At 38.1% G+C, this 15,587-nt stretch overlaps 1 long non-coding RNA gene across 3 annotated transcripts; it reads right to left on the bottom strand.

Moving 5' to 3' along the window:
- Window positions 1-901: 901 nt before the first annotated feature.
- LOC126409880 (uncharacterized) lies at window positions 902-14,873 on the bottom strand. Of its 3 annotated transcripts, none has more exons than XR_007572763.1 (6): window positions 14,172-14,873; window positions 2,333-2,397; window positions 2,038-2,108; window positions 1,282-1,316; window positions 1,144-1,203; window positions 902-1,056 (listed from the first exon to the last, which is right to left on the bottom strand). It is a non-coding gene; the product is annotated as an uncharacterized LOC126409880 (long non-coding RNA). The 3 variants fall into 3 exon arrangements; XR_007572762.1 differs by adding an exon at window positions 12,702-12,754 and having other exon boundaries at window positions 1,282-2,108; XR_007572761.1 differs by having other exon boundaries at window positions 1,282-2,108.
- Window positions 14,874-15,587: the final 714 nt, after the last annotated feature.

Genomic DNA, 15,587 nt, shown 5'->3' on the forward strand with positions numbered 1-15,587 from the left:
AAATGCAACCCTAACTCCTAAGTTCCTCTGCTTCAGCCTTCAAGGTTCCTATCACAACTGGCAGCCCCACTTCAGCCTTCAAGGTTCTCCTGCATGCATTATGTAGTTCTCTCTCTCTTTCTCTCTTGCTTTCTTTTTGTTTATTTCTTTTCAGTCGGTATGTGGTGGGTAGGCCTGGGCATCGGGCCGGGCCGGCCCGGCCCATTTAAGGCCCGGATTTGAATATGGTTGGCCCGCTACCTGGCCCGATTATTAACTGGCCGGACCGGGTACCGGGCTGGGTCAACCATGTCTGAGGCCCGACCCGACCCGTTTTGTTAACTGTCGAGCCGTGGCGGGTCGGGCCAGGCCCATTTGGTTTTTAATCTTTCTCGTGCTACATAGATATTTCTGCTCAAGAATTACACGAAAGTACAAATGCTACTGAAAGGAAAAAGATATACATCAAGAACTTGTAATGTTTGTATTAAAAGTGAAACGACATGGCCTGTTGAAAAAATATACATTCAGCCTGTTAAATGAACCCACGTCTACCAAAAAAAAGGCAGTGTTCAAAGCCCATTCCACTCTCAGAAAGATGGAACCATACCAAACTATAACTTCTTCAAGCGAAGAAAGGGAGCAGCAACAAGCAGCAACAAAGGAAAAATAACAAAACAGCCAACAATTGAAACTATTACTTCAAGTGCTTGTCTCACTATCACACAAGACAGCCTTCTGTCGTTAACAAGACAGCCAACAATTGAATGTGGCATGTTCATACTAATACAACCACCACCACCATCATTTGAATTAACAAAAGCATCATTTAGAAATAAAATTAACTTGAACGTGGCATGTACACACTAATACCACCACCACCACCATCATTTGGATTAACAAAAGCATCATTTAGAAATAAAATTAACTTGAGTGTGGCATGTTCAAACTAATACAACCACCACCACCACCATCATTTGAATTAACAAAAGCATCATTTAGAAATAAAGTTAACTTGAATGTGGCATGTTCAAACTAAATGTCTTCAAAGTCCATCAGCAACCTTGAAATGTCCATCTATAATTTAACACGAAAAAGAAATGTCAATAAAAATTAACAAGTGCTTGTTTGCATGGAATAATAAACATTAATTAAAAAAATTACCACGATAATCATGCATCAGATTAACTTTCCTCATTAGAATGGTTCTCTGCATCATGAAAACTGTAACATATGTTAATTTAAGCACACTACTATGTTAATATATAAAATAAATTAGAAAATGGACTATGAACATCTTACCTTTCACCCAAGTTGTGTGCATCACGGATCCAACTCTATGTGCAAATGATTTCACATTTTCAGAGTAGTTGAACATTGATAATCATTAAGAATTATTCGTATTATACTGAATGAAGATTCTGAAGCAACTTTAGATACATGAATCACTAATACATCTCAAGCCATCTTTGGTACAATTTTATATTTACTTTCATTTGTCTTCCACCAAGATAATATGTTGAAGTCTGCATTATTATGTGCAATTTCTTCCATTGGATCAATCAAATATTTGTCTAGATCTATGTGAGCCACTACAGGAGAGACAAAGCTGAAGCATGCTCTGAACCCACTTCTAGCCACACTTCTATACTCTTCTGTTGCAATTATGGTACTAGTGTATGCATTGTCCCTTTGCATATTACTTGTGTCACTATCATCCTACATGTTTTTGTATTCAACATACAATTCATGAAGGACGTTCTCTACAACTTCATATTTTATCATGGCATATGATTTATCCAAATCATCAAGCAAATACTTCAAGTATGACAACTTGAACCTAGGATAGAAAACAACTGCCATTGCAAAGAGAATATTGTAGCTATTGAAGTATTTGTCAAATTTTTCTTGTATTTTGCAAATCAATACCCTCATATGTTCATTTGATGTTCCATGATGCCTACGCAAATGATGGTAGATTGATAAAACATCTTCAAAAACAAGATTAGATGTTACCTGCTTAGAGGTATGGAATAGATTTGTTGCATCATAAAATACCTTTAAGAACTGACATAAATCAGATGCATGAGACCATTCATCCTCAGAAGGCAAACATGCATAACTAGGATCTGCAAAACAAAACATAAAAAAAAGGAATAAGATGTTTGTCTATTCACCAAGAGAAGATAAAATGAATTTGTTATGATTTATCTACTGCAGCTAAATATTGCATCAAAATGGCCAGTTTAGTTATAATATTGAGCTCTTGAGTCTCAACCTAGATTTCAACATCTAGTTCATCTTAGAAGAAGGAAACTAACTCGTGCAGCTTTAAAGGACAAAAAATGCAGACCTCGTTTGTTGCTAAACGAGCCTTTTCTTTGGAGATTTCTTTAGGCTCTCCTTGCAACTCAGGCACTGCAAAAAAAATAAAAAATAAAAAAAAAGGAATAAGGCCTTTGACTATTCACCAAGAGAAGATAAAATGAATTTGTCATGATTTATCTACTACAGCTAGATATTGCATCAAAATGGTTAGTTTTCGGATTCCAACATTTCTTTCCATTCCCCATGCCAACAGTTCTAATTAGGCCTGGGCGTCCGGCCTAGTCATTCTGAAACTTTGGGATGGGAAAACAGTTATATACCTTTTCTTTAATCTCCAAAAGTAGCAAACTCCATTTACATTTCTATGAACATTAATCTACTGGTGATATGGAGCAACAGTTTTTGTCCAAGCACAGGAAAATGATAATGGGGGATATACTTTAGGGACCCTTGAAATTTTTTACCAAACGATATTTGCTAACTTCATTAGCAACATCACCCCAAATATACTGAGTTTATATTGCAAAGAATGTCCAAACATTGAGTTTATATACTGGTCTCAAGATGTGCATCATGCATATAGCTAGGTTTTGTGGAGGAAGACAACCCGTACTCAACAAACGGTAAAAAAGGCACGTATTATTTTGAATTCTCAAGGCCCCTAAGAATGATGGACCATCTTCAACATGCAAGTTCTATGCATCAAGTGTGTGCGTGTGTGTGAACCAACCAACAAGAGTAAGATGTTATGTGCTTATCATGTCATATTGCAATGAGGACTGCAGGACACACAATTCACAATGGGTCAGACATCAAACTTTGCAGTTGCATTCTGGTATCCCATGGACCGGAAACCATGGAGTGGATCCCAACACTATTATGCTAATCGTAACTGGATGCTGCTTGATATTGCCCAACCATCTACTAGCTCCCTACAAGACTCTTGTCAGGTCACTCTAACTCGGAAGATGCAGTGAACATCTTCGCCATTCTCTTGTCAGTAGCAGCATTCTGCATTTCTGTTTTATGGCATATTGGATTAAGAGGTCTAAGGCTGTTTCGTTCACACCATTATATATATATATATATATATATATATATATATATATATATATATATATATATATATATATATATATATATATAAATAAGACACCATTTATGCGAATCTTCATTCTAGCTGAAAAGGTCAAATATCACGTCAAATGAACATCCATGTATATTTTCTCAGGTTCAACAGAATCATATATCATGTCAAATGAACACGTTCACTACACAAAATGCCATATGAGAAGAAAAAAAACTAATAGATATCACTTTCCTCCTGTTTCTTGTAACAGCAAGGGAAGAAGATGTACTTGTGCCCTCAATGGAAAGAAATTACAAAAAGGAACAAATTTGGGGAGCACAAGTAGAACTTATCGGGAGAATAAAAAGGGAAAACAGACTGAGAATGAGCAAAGTCGCAGAAGTAAGCATCCAAACCCAAAAGTAACAGATCGGCAATCTTAATAACAACCAACTTTGCATCATGCACTAAGAAAGCAACAAGAGACTTAAATCCAAGAAATGAACATAACCATTTCACAACATTAGCATTAAGAAGTAATCACACTCATGAAAGAAACAACATCTAAAAAACACTGGAAAGGGAAAAATGAGTGTCGACTATGACAGACCAGAAGTACAATGACAGTGACGGTGACGGTGATGGTGGAGATGTCGACGACGATGGCTAACGGCGGCGATAGTGGTCGGTGGATAACTGGATCGCACTGGCACAACAACGCAGCTCTCTCCCTTTCAAATGAAAAGGGAAATAGCTCAAGGTTTTCCAAGTTAATTTGGTCGAGTTATTTCGACCTAAGCACTATTGGGCCCCAATGGGCCCCAACCCCAACTTATAACCGGGACCCGACCCGTTTTAATGTTGGGCCGGGCCGGGCGCAATGGACGAAAGCCCGACGATAGCAAATTGCTACCTGAACTTGGGCCCGTTTTGGGCTGGGTACCGGGTACCCACCGGTGACCCGGCCCGACAGCCAGGCCTAGTAGCAGGAGGATGGAGGGGAGAAGAAATCAGTGTGTAGGTTGTGGGAGGGTGTCCAAGGTGGAGGTACAGGGTGGGGGTTGGATGGAAATCCAAGCCTACCAGATGCCTAAGTCTTGACATCGTCAACTAAGGGTAAGCTACAATTGGCAAGCTATGAGCATAGAAACCATTTCTCCATTTGGTGGGGAGTAGGTGATTCAGAGTTCTTGACTTAAAATTTGTTGCCCAAACTACAGTTTAGGCTTTCTTGTATTTTGTTTCCCCTTTTTTTAGCTTCTTTTTGAAAAGAATAAGTTTCATTCTGTTTTTTCAATGGGGTCTTCGTGAACTGTAAGTTTTTTGTTTCTAGTAGGTTTGGATGACGTAACATGATCAGCTTTTATTGACATACTTTTTGAGTACTTAATGTTGGCGGTTCGGTGTTAATGTTTTAGATCACACCTTTTTTTCCTCAACATTTTTATTTAGTTTGCTATGCTTTGGTTTCAATCTTTGACATTTGCACTTGCCGGGTTCAATGTTTTCTATTAAAAACATTGGTTGGTTCCATATTTTTTAGTTGGAATGATTTTTTGTATGTGCTTTTGGAAGTATTCTGTTTGTTGATTTGTAACCTGAAATCCCAGTCTTTATTGCATTGATTACCATGTCTGCAGAGAATGATGCTCAGATAAAGACACAAGCTGTTCATGTTTATATGGTACTGAACTGAGCCTTTTTTTTTCTTCTTTGACATTGATCTTCTTAGCATGATCATCCATTCTATTTTTTTAGGTTTACAATTGGTTTTAAGCATTTTTTAAGGGAGTCTTTCGTTTTCCCTTCTTGACTAGGTAAGCAATTTAGCGTTCAATGTCATTAGGAGTTACTTTCAGTAAAGGTAGATAAAAATGTCCTTGTTTGTTATGAAGCTCGTTCTTCTATAATGGATTCTGCTCTTCTTATGCCTGAATATGTCTCCCTGTATTTTTGGTCATGTATCACTGACTTCAAGTGCTTTGTTGTTCTTTCTTCAAATAAAATGTGTTGGAAGGCTTGCTATGTTCAACTTTAATTCCTATGTTTTGGCAATGTTTTACATGTGGACGAATTCTTTGCACTGTTCTTGGTCCTTATTGTTTTCTATTATCATGTTTCATGGAATGGACTATGGAGTTTCCCATAATTGAATGTGTTTTCTTTTTTTTTTTTTGCACACTTAATGCAAAGTTTTTTTTTCTCTTTTTCTGCTTTTCTTTTTTTTTTTGTTGGGCCCACTGGTGTAAGGCTATGACTTCATAAATCTATAAATCTTAAGTTGATGCCAATACTAGTATCATATATTTCAGAGTCCTTTTATTTGCAACAATTCTGATAAATGGCCATGTCCCATCAGAAGTTTCATGGCAATATGGATCTTGTGTTTTTAAGTTGGGAAGAATCTGTTATATCATACCATTAAGGGTTTTAAGTTAGAAGCTAATAGTTTTCTTTTTTGGCTCTTCTACATATCAATGCAGCAGAGATTTCTTGTCTTTCATGGTTTTCCTCTGAAGCAATTGCATTGATAAAAAAAATTCTGGAGCCAGATCTTGATATGGTGAGGCCTAGTAAACTGTTTTATTTTGTTATTACCATGTTTTGGTACAGTGGTACTTTCAATTCTTCTGCAAGTCCTTGAGAAAGAGACATGTTTGTTAAATTTTAGCCACTGAAATTGACAAAATGTGCTTCTTGCTGTTTTTGTTTATGGTCATACTGCTATATGCTTCTTCTTTACTATTATCTTTTTCTTTCAAAGGAGGTGCATATAATTTTTTTTGTATTGGACCAAAATCTTTGAAATTTCAAGCTTCAATAAGTTAAGACTAGTTTCAATGCTTGTTCCTCTCTGTAAAAATCTTTGGTAAGATTAACTATTGGTTGACAATGCAAGTACAACACCGTCTTTGAAGTTATCGTCAAGCTTACTTTCACACTCTAAAGTATCCCCATCATGAGTCTTTCAAGTGTGTGCACATGTTTGATATATTGAATATAATCAAATGATCACAATTTGCATTTGAATATATTGGCCCATCCTGCAAACAAGTTATGCTTGGCAACCAAGAAACATTCGTTATTGGAATTTTTGTATCCAGTAGCTGCCAATGACACAGGTAGATGATGATTCTAGTTCCTCATTCACTAGTCCATTCTTAACCACAAACTGTTCCTAGTAGGTAAATCAATCATGTAAAACAAGTCATTTTTTATCATGAGACAAAGCCGACGGAATTTGGGAATGACATTAAAACAAGTCATTTTTTATCATTAGTTTGAATTTGTCGAGTTTGTCAAGCCTTAATCAAGTCGTTATGTTCAAATTAGTTTGTCAAGCCTTAATTAAGCCAATGAGCCTTAATCGAGTCGAGCTCGAGCCCAACACGTAATTGCCGAGTCGAGTTCGAGCTGCACTGTCGAGTTATTCTTGAGCTCGAGCCAAGTCGAGACAGAGGTTTCATTAGTCGAGCCGAGATCGAGCTCGAGGTTTTATTAGTCGAGCTAACTGAACTCAGGTTCGACTCGGCTCATATTCACCTCTAAGTCTAGTTAAATCTGCACACTTCCTATCCATCAAGATTTCACAATCACTTGAAAGCATGACTGACTTATATATTGAAGAAATTGTTAGATTTCATGGCATTCTTAAATCAATCATTTCAGATAAGGATCCACGATTCAAAATTTAGATTTTGGGGAAGGCTATAGGAAGCATTATGGACAAAGATGAAATTGAGCATAACATTTCATCCCAAACCAATAGATACTCAGAATGAAACATCCAAACATTAAAGGACATGTTGAGGGCTTGGGAGCTGGAATGGAAAGGTGAATGGGACAAACATGTGAAGCTCTCTATGGTCGACCATGTCAATCATCAACTAGTTGGACTGAGATTAGTGATAACAAGAATGAAGATCCATTAGTCATTCAACATTATACCGATCAAGTTAACACAATCAGAAAGAAGCTTTTGTCTGCCCATAGTCATTAGAAGAGTTATGCCAATCAACGACAAAGAGAGTTAGCTTTTGAAGATAGAGATAATGTGTTCATCAAAATTTCACCAACCAAAAGTGTGTTCTGTTTCAGAAAGAAAAACTTAGTCCAAGGTACATTACATCATTTAAAATTTTGGAGAGGATTGAAAATGTGGCATATACAATTGCACTTCCACCACAATACCGTCATGCTCATCCAGTGTTCCATGTGTCAATGCTATGAAAGTATATTTCAGATCCTTCACAGGTAATAGACTATAAAGAGGTAGATTTGCAAGAAAATATGACAATAGATGAATGGCTACTTCAAATCATAGAACGAAAGGAACGTGTGCTGTGAACAAAGAAGATTCTGTTAGTGAAGATAAATTGGCAACATCATGAAATCAAAGAATGCACTTGGGAGTGGGAACATGACGTGAAGAAGAGTTACCTTAGTTATTTGAATGAGACATGCAAATTAAGATGAAATTTTCTTTATGGGTGAAAGGATATAAAGCCATATAATTTCAAACAAATACAATTAAATATAAGCATGCAAATATATAAATATACATATATTATCTGTTTATTTTATGAAGTATTGTGACCAATCAAACTAAGTATTAAATTTGTAATTAAAATTAGAGGGGTGGTTGAGTAGAATGTTAGGACTACTGAAAAGATTAAATGAGATATAAAAGGGGGGTGGGAGAAGCCAAAGAGTCACTCCTTTTCTTTTGGATAACAACAAATTCGGATGGAAGTTTCGGGGCTATCAAAAAGAGCTCATTAAGCTTGAGTAGACAACATTTTAGCCTTATACTTGCTACTATCATAGTGGAAAAGGTTTTTGCCGCAAAAAGATTGAAGTGAGAAGGGGATACCTTCTATTTTCTTATTGCATCCTTGGTTGAAGTTAAGTTAGTGATAATGACTTGTTCTCCTATCATCTCAGCCACGAAGAGTTAGAGAAAGAAGCTAGGGGACTGCTGATTTGGGTTCAAGTAATTGCTGTTTAGATAAGTGCTCTACTTAGTTTGGGTTGGCAATCATGGACGTATAGATATAGTTATGTGCAAAGGCTATATCGTAATCTGGATGCATATGGTTAATTATATGTACTGAAAAGAAGAAGAAAAAACTGATCAGTCATAGTTGATCACGACTGCCTCTGTCCATAAACTTCTCAAGTACATATTTAGAAACAAAAATAGGCCCATATTTGGACATCTATGCAGTTTTAAATGAGTAAATGATCTGATCATAAATATATACACATATTTATGTCACAAGGATGTAGAGTTTGAAACATCAAACTTTTAATATTTTTTTACACCGCATATAGAATGAAAAATATGTTTAAGTCAAAATGAAATGCATCAGTAGCCTTGGGATCGATTACCCCCGGTAAAGGCACCGGGAACAGTCAATCCTCGTACCAATGGGCGAGTGCCTTTCTCTTTCATTTTCAAAATAAAATCTCATGTTTTTTAGCACCCCAAAAACAAAAATTTTTGGGGATGTGAACAGGAACCAACCATTAAAGATGTTCCACCTTCCTTTTCTTTGTCATTTGAATCCTAACTAGCTGGTCAAAGATCAGATTTCATGGCTGACATAAAGAGACAACCCCTCCATGCTTGCTTGATTCTCAAGCTAGACATGATAGAGAAGGAATCCAAACGAGAAGGTGCCCTTTGCATGCAGCTCTTGCTTCCTTCCTGTGCCAAAATCATGGTGACTGTTCCATGACTCCTTGGCTTTCCAAAAAGTCTGTCTAGCACCAAGCCATCATGATATAGTGCCTATATAAACCACCCTTTGCAAGCCGCTAAGAACCCCTCTTGGCTCCCTAGCTGCAACAGCCATCATGATGAAGACGTCAAAGCCATGGACATCAAGTTTGCTAGACGCCAACTTCAATTCAGCCAAGGTGCCATCAGCCAACCTTCTCTAGGCAGCTCTTACTCCAGCTGACCTCTACCTCCAAGCTGTATTTGAGGTAGATGTTCTCAACTCAGCTCAAAATTTAAGGTGTCTAGGCACCCCTTGCTCTAGCTGACTTCCCCATTCAAGGTGTCACAACCAGCCGGGTCCAGCCTAGGCGTTTCTACTCAAAGTGACTCAGCCTATTCGCTCTCCCATCCTAGGGTTCCAGCCTAAGTCAACCACCTGCTCAAAGCATCTTCAAATTGGACTCCACCAAGGCAGGTTATTCAACTCACCAGCTGCCCCTTGTTCGAATCAATTCCAGCCATACTACTAAATCCGATTCGGCACCCCTTTTCTGCCCTGTTTTGGAACACAATCCAAGCTCAACTTCTCCTTAAGATTTTCAGCAAATCAGGTTAGTAACCTCTCTCACTTACATGAAATTTTAGTCATATTTTCACGCATGTATAATTTTTCCTAAAAGCAACAAGGATCAGACTTCATTTAGCAGCCATAAAGTGGCTGGCTGCTAACAGCGGCAGAAAGACTCCACCATGGCCTGCTTTTCAGCATCCTTGGTGATGGTCGATGCATCCTCTGATCAAAGTTTAAAAACCCGAGTTTGAATACCCTTGGTTTTTAACATCCTAAACACCCAGATCAATGGGTTCTATTTCTGTTGTTCAATTAAAACTAGCAACTTGATTTCAACTTACCAAATGTTGGCGATTCACCACCAAGGTGAGATCCTAACTAGTACTATGGTTTGAAGTATTCACCAAACCATCTAACTAAAAAATGGCACCTCTCTTTTGCTGTTCCAAAATAGAAAACCACGTGAATAATTTGATCATTTTAATCTCCATAATTTATGATATTTTCCTCAGCATTATCTTGCTGGAAATTAAGGACATTCTATGGACGCTTCTTCATACGAATGACGAATGAAAGTGGCAAATGAAACATGGGTTTGGGCTGAGGTTTCCACTATTTTAAAAGCTTGGAATGATGTCCAGCTGGGTCAATACAAAAATAATGTACATGTTAATCCATATATTCATGCATTCCCTTGATCATCCAAACCTTTTGAGCCAAATTCTATTTTTTTCAAAAATCCGAAAGTGATGTTTTCAAAATCTGATTTAAAAAGATCACATTCGTGCAATATTGGAGGAATACTACCATGATTTGGGCAAAAATTTCATCCTTTCATTTATGTAATCATATGAATTAATGCAAAGAGAGAGAGAGAGAGAGAGAGAGAGAAGAATGAAGCATGGATGTTTTATTGAATGGATTGGACCTCACAATTTTTCCAAAACGATTCCATCAAGGATTGAATATACTTAATCCATGAGTATGATCCACCTTAAAAGAAATAAATCAAACAAAACAGGCTCATTTCAAACTTATCTCATTTCTGAAATTTTCAGAAATATCAATGATTTTAAAAATCAATTATTAACAAAGTCATCTAGTTGGTTTCAAAAGAAGCACCTAGATCCAAAACAAGTGTTTTGGCGAAATCCAAAACCACTAGAGAAATCTGGTTCTCATCGAGAATCATTAAAAAAAAAAGAATTTCCCAAGGTCCCACCATTTTCAAGTCAATTTTACAAAAAACCAAGCTATTTCCAACTCTAGCTCAATCTTCTAAAAAATATCATCCTAGAGAAATTTGGAGAAATTCTTAAAATTTCCCTAGACCCAATTCCTAGAATTCTCAAACATTATGTTGTTTGTCATAAAAAACCTGATTTTACCTATATTGTATGCCCAAAAACAAGTTGAAATCAACTTGTCCAAACCAATTCCATTTCCAAGCCAACAGCTAATGCCCTACCCTAAAGAAAATCACAAATTTTTCTCATTCAAAGAGAAGTTTCTCTCAAAATTCTAAAACAATAAATTTGGATAATTGAAGCGCATCTTCACCCAATTCATTTTGAAACCCCAACTACAAAACCAAATTTTCTAAACCTATGCCCATGGACATTATCTTCAAAAAGATTTTCTTTATATTAGGAACAAACTTGGAGGACATCCTACATTTCCACCTCTAAGGTGGGTCAACATGAGATCCAAATTGCATTATGCATTATGCATTGAAATGACCATCACCCTATACGAGTTTTCCAACATGATGGTACTAGAGGGTGATCCTAGAGGGCTGATTAAAAGTCAGTTTCTCGTCAACCAAGAAGAAGTTGAATTTTCAGAGGTAATATGCAGACTCACATTAGAAAGGAGTTGGCCACCTCTAGAACAAGACGGATATCAGTCCGTTCAACTAGATAATCACAGTAAAGAGCTCTCCCGATGTCGATCCAACCACCCTATCCGACAATGCTTCTGATAAGTACAAAAACTCAGTGATGGCATGCACCATAGTACTAATCTTCTTCCATAACAAAGAGGAGACTATGGATCTCAGGGTTGCTCATCAAAGCCCGCCATCGATCAATAGTCATGGCAACTCTCACCTTTCTGTACAAAGGGCTGTTCAATTTTTCTATTGGAGATGTAGACCACATAGAAGGATGCATCTTCGCTCTAAGGTCATGGTTCTACAAGCATACAGGACCACATTCTAGTCATTTCTGAATCTTGACGGGGAGATTGTTCATTATGGAACACTATCGGAAAAAAATGAAACAAGTTGATGAAGAAACCATTGTATGGGATTTCTTCGAATGAGACATCAAATCAAGATACACACACAATTCAAACAGAAGTTGCCTACTCTTGGGACCTCACTTCACAGTGGAGTGCCATCCAGAGCATTATCTCTGTCAATTCTCGCAGCAACAAAATAATGTTCATAACATCAAATTTAAAGGATCCATCAGAGAGCATGAGCTATGACTCCAGAGTGGTTCAGAACATATGCCTTAGCCTAACAACAACGGGGGAATTTGCACATTTATACCTTGCAGTCATAGGTCCTAATTATGCCAAATGGTGGGAAGATACCCACCCCTTGGTCACCTTTAGTTAATGGTCAAAATCTAATCTAAATGCATTATAATCAATCAAGTCTGCAAAACAACATTGTCTCATGTTGATATTGCAGTGAAACATCTTTTCATGTCTTTTATCAAGTCATTTTCTTGAATTCTAATCTCTATCATTATTTTCTTCATTTTCAGTTAGGTAAGCATCCAATATATGGTGAAAACCCAAAGTTAGAGAATGGGAATAATAAAAATGGAGTCAGACAACCACATCTTCTTAACCTACTTGAGAATTCATCTTCCAGCTCTAGCACTGCCTCAAGGGCCCTCAATCCAATCAGAAAGAATATAAGAAGTTCTGCCAATTCATGCTCAAATTCAACAAAAGCAAGCAAAGGTGAACAAGAAGAAAAAGAAGAAGAAGGAATCATCATCCAATGACAGTGATACCTGCAACAACGCCAGTACTAAAACAAGCAGTGGGGAAGACAACAAGACAACCCCTAAAGAGAAAAAGAAGAAAGGAGAATCTATCAAAATCAAACTCCAAGAAGAGAGAAGAAACTCAATGCCATCCAACTTAAGGAAAAATGCAAATGAAACTTCACCTGCGAAGACTTTTATGAAAGCTTCGAGAATGGTAAATACGTCAAGAATTTATCAAAGAAATTTATGAAGTTTGATGGCCAAGGTGATCCTAAAGCTCATTTGGTGATGTTCTTTGCCGAATATTACAAATTTAGAAACAATTAACATGCTCACTGTAGAAGGCATAGCAGCACAATGATACTAGGAACATGTTAACCCGGCAGAACTCAAAAATTTTGAAAAACTAATCAACTTGTTCATTGAGTGGTTCATTCAGAATGTAGAAACCGCTCCAACTATTAGTGCCCTCTGCAACCTTAGACAAAGGCTAGGAGAAAAGGTTAGAGACTTCATCTAGAGATAGAGATCGAGCAGCAACAAAATGAGGGATCCAACATCCCAATCTCATACACTGGGGTTACCAATAATCCTTCTCAGCCACTAAGAATTCTATTTTTCAATGCTCTCATAAAGTCATTCGTTGACTTGGTAGGATGAGCCGAATAGAGAATGGAGCATTTGATGCATTAATCCTGGCAAAACATAAAAAAGAGGCCAAAAAGAACAAGGCCCAATATGCTCCAATCAATGTTGTCGCAAATACAATGAAGAAAGAAAACTTGGACTCCAAAGCTGGACCCAACAATAACAAGAGCACACCTAGGCTAGAGTTATCATAGAAAATTCACAGCCTTTAAACGATCATATGAGGAAATCATGGATGAACTATTAAAAAGGGGCACACTATCATTACCCAAAGTTTCAATCCTCCTCCTATCATGAGAAAGGACAACACCTAATTTTTCAAATTCTATCGAGTACCGATGCATGTCATAAAAGATTGCATGGTACTCAAAAACATAATTCAAGATGCAATGGACAAAGAAATGATTAATGTGACTCTTGGGCAGCCAAAAATAATCACCAGTCCTTTCTCAAAGCATGGAAAGGAAACAAACTCAATGATTAGAGTCTTAGACACACTTCCATTTCATCCAAACAACAAGTCATGGTGACTCGTGAAAAAGGAGCTCCAATTAACTTCTTCAAACTACTGGCAAGGAAAGATGAAATAACACCCTCCGCTAGTTCCCCGCTCCTATGGAAGAAAAATTAGATCCGGAGCCTCTTGAAACACTGTAAAACTGGCAAGAGTCTCCAACCCCCATCAATACTGAAAAATTCAGTCTAAACAGAAGGGACTAATGCGCCTACGGGTTATACCAAAATGACTCATTATACTTCACAGATAAAGACCTCCCCAATAGAGGTGATATGCACAATGATTCCCTCTATATTACAATCACAACTTGTGGCTCCATGGTCACTTACGCATTGGCTGATGGTGGGGCAAGTTTCAACATTTTCCCCATTTCAGACGACACAGGCCCTGGGGATCGGGGGGCTAGAATAGTCACAAGCCAAGGATATGATGGACATTGGCAGCCCTACATGGGTGTGTATGTATAAAAGTGGAGATTGCAGAGACCCTATTTGAGGCTCTATTCCACATAGTGGATATAGAACCATTTTTTAACTTGTAATTTGATTGACCATGGATTCATTCAGCCAACGCAGTACCATCCACCCGGCAACAATGTGTCCAATGGGCCAAAAGAATGCAGGTGACAGTAGTATATGTAGAGAACTGTCAAAAATGATATCCTTATCCCATGATACCCGTAGCAACATTTCCTATTGAAGTGCCCAATGTCTAAGTCTACAGGGAAGACATGATTCTCAAGCTAGACAAGATAGACACAGAAGCCAAAGTAAGAGAGCTCATTGGCAAAGAAGAAGATGCCCCTTTCATGCGGCCCTTGCTTCCCTTCCATGCCAAAATCATGGAGATTGCTGCATAATTCCTTGGTTTTCCAAAAAACTCTGTCTAGCGTCAAGTCATAGCACCAAGTCATGATGACTTGGTGCCTACATAAACTACCCCTTGCAAGCAGCAAAAAACCGTGAGCAATCCCTTGGCATCCTTGGGCGTTCCCTCAAGAGCTCTCTCAAGCTTAAACGCCATCCTCTCAATTCCATTCCAAATCTTCTGCTCCAGCCAAGAGACTCTTGGTTTCCTAGCTGCAATAGCCATCAAGAGGAAGACGCCAAAGCCTTGGACGTCAAGCATGATCGACGCTAACTTGAATTCAGCCAAGGCACCATTAGCCAAGCTTCTCTAGGAAATTCCTACTCCAGCTGACCTATGCCTAGGGTATGTGCCCTCAACTCAGCTCAAAATCTAAGTCGTCTAAGCACCGTCTGCTCTAGCCGACTTCGCCATTCAAGGCATCGCAGCTCAGTCCGGTCCAGCCTAGGTGTTTCTACTCAAAGGTACTCAGCCTACTTGCTCTCCCATCCTAGGTGTTTTAGCCTAGTCAACCACATGTTCAAAGCATCTTCAAATTGGACTCCACCAAGGTGCGCTATTCAACTCAACAGCCGCCCCTAGTTTGGGCCAATTCCAGCCACAATACTAAATTCGATTTGGCACCTCTGCTCTGCCCTATTTTGGACAGCAATCTAAGCTCAACTTAGCCTCAAGATTTTCAGCAAATCAGGTCTGTGACCTTCCTAACTTGCATAAAATTTAATTATATTGCCATGCATGTATGATGTTTCTAAAAACAATGAGGATCAGACCAAAAACAATGAGGAGCAGACATCCGCCGGTGAGGGGAGGCCGAGGCGGCAGCATTGGGGGACACGATGACCTCCCCTTTTCTTTTCAAGTTGAGATAGAGGAGG

This window comes from Nymphaea colorata, chromosome 3 (genome assembly GCF_008831285.2).
Source record: "Nymphaea colorata isolate Beijing-Zhang1983 chromosome 3, ASM883128v2, whole genome shotgun sequence".
Lineage (NCBI taxonomy): Eukaryota > Viridiplantae > Streptophyta > Magnoliopsida > Nymphaeales > Nymphaeaceae > Nymphaea > Nymphaea colorata.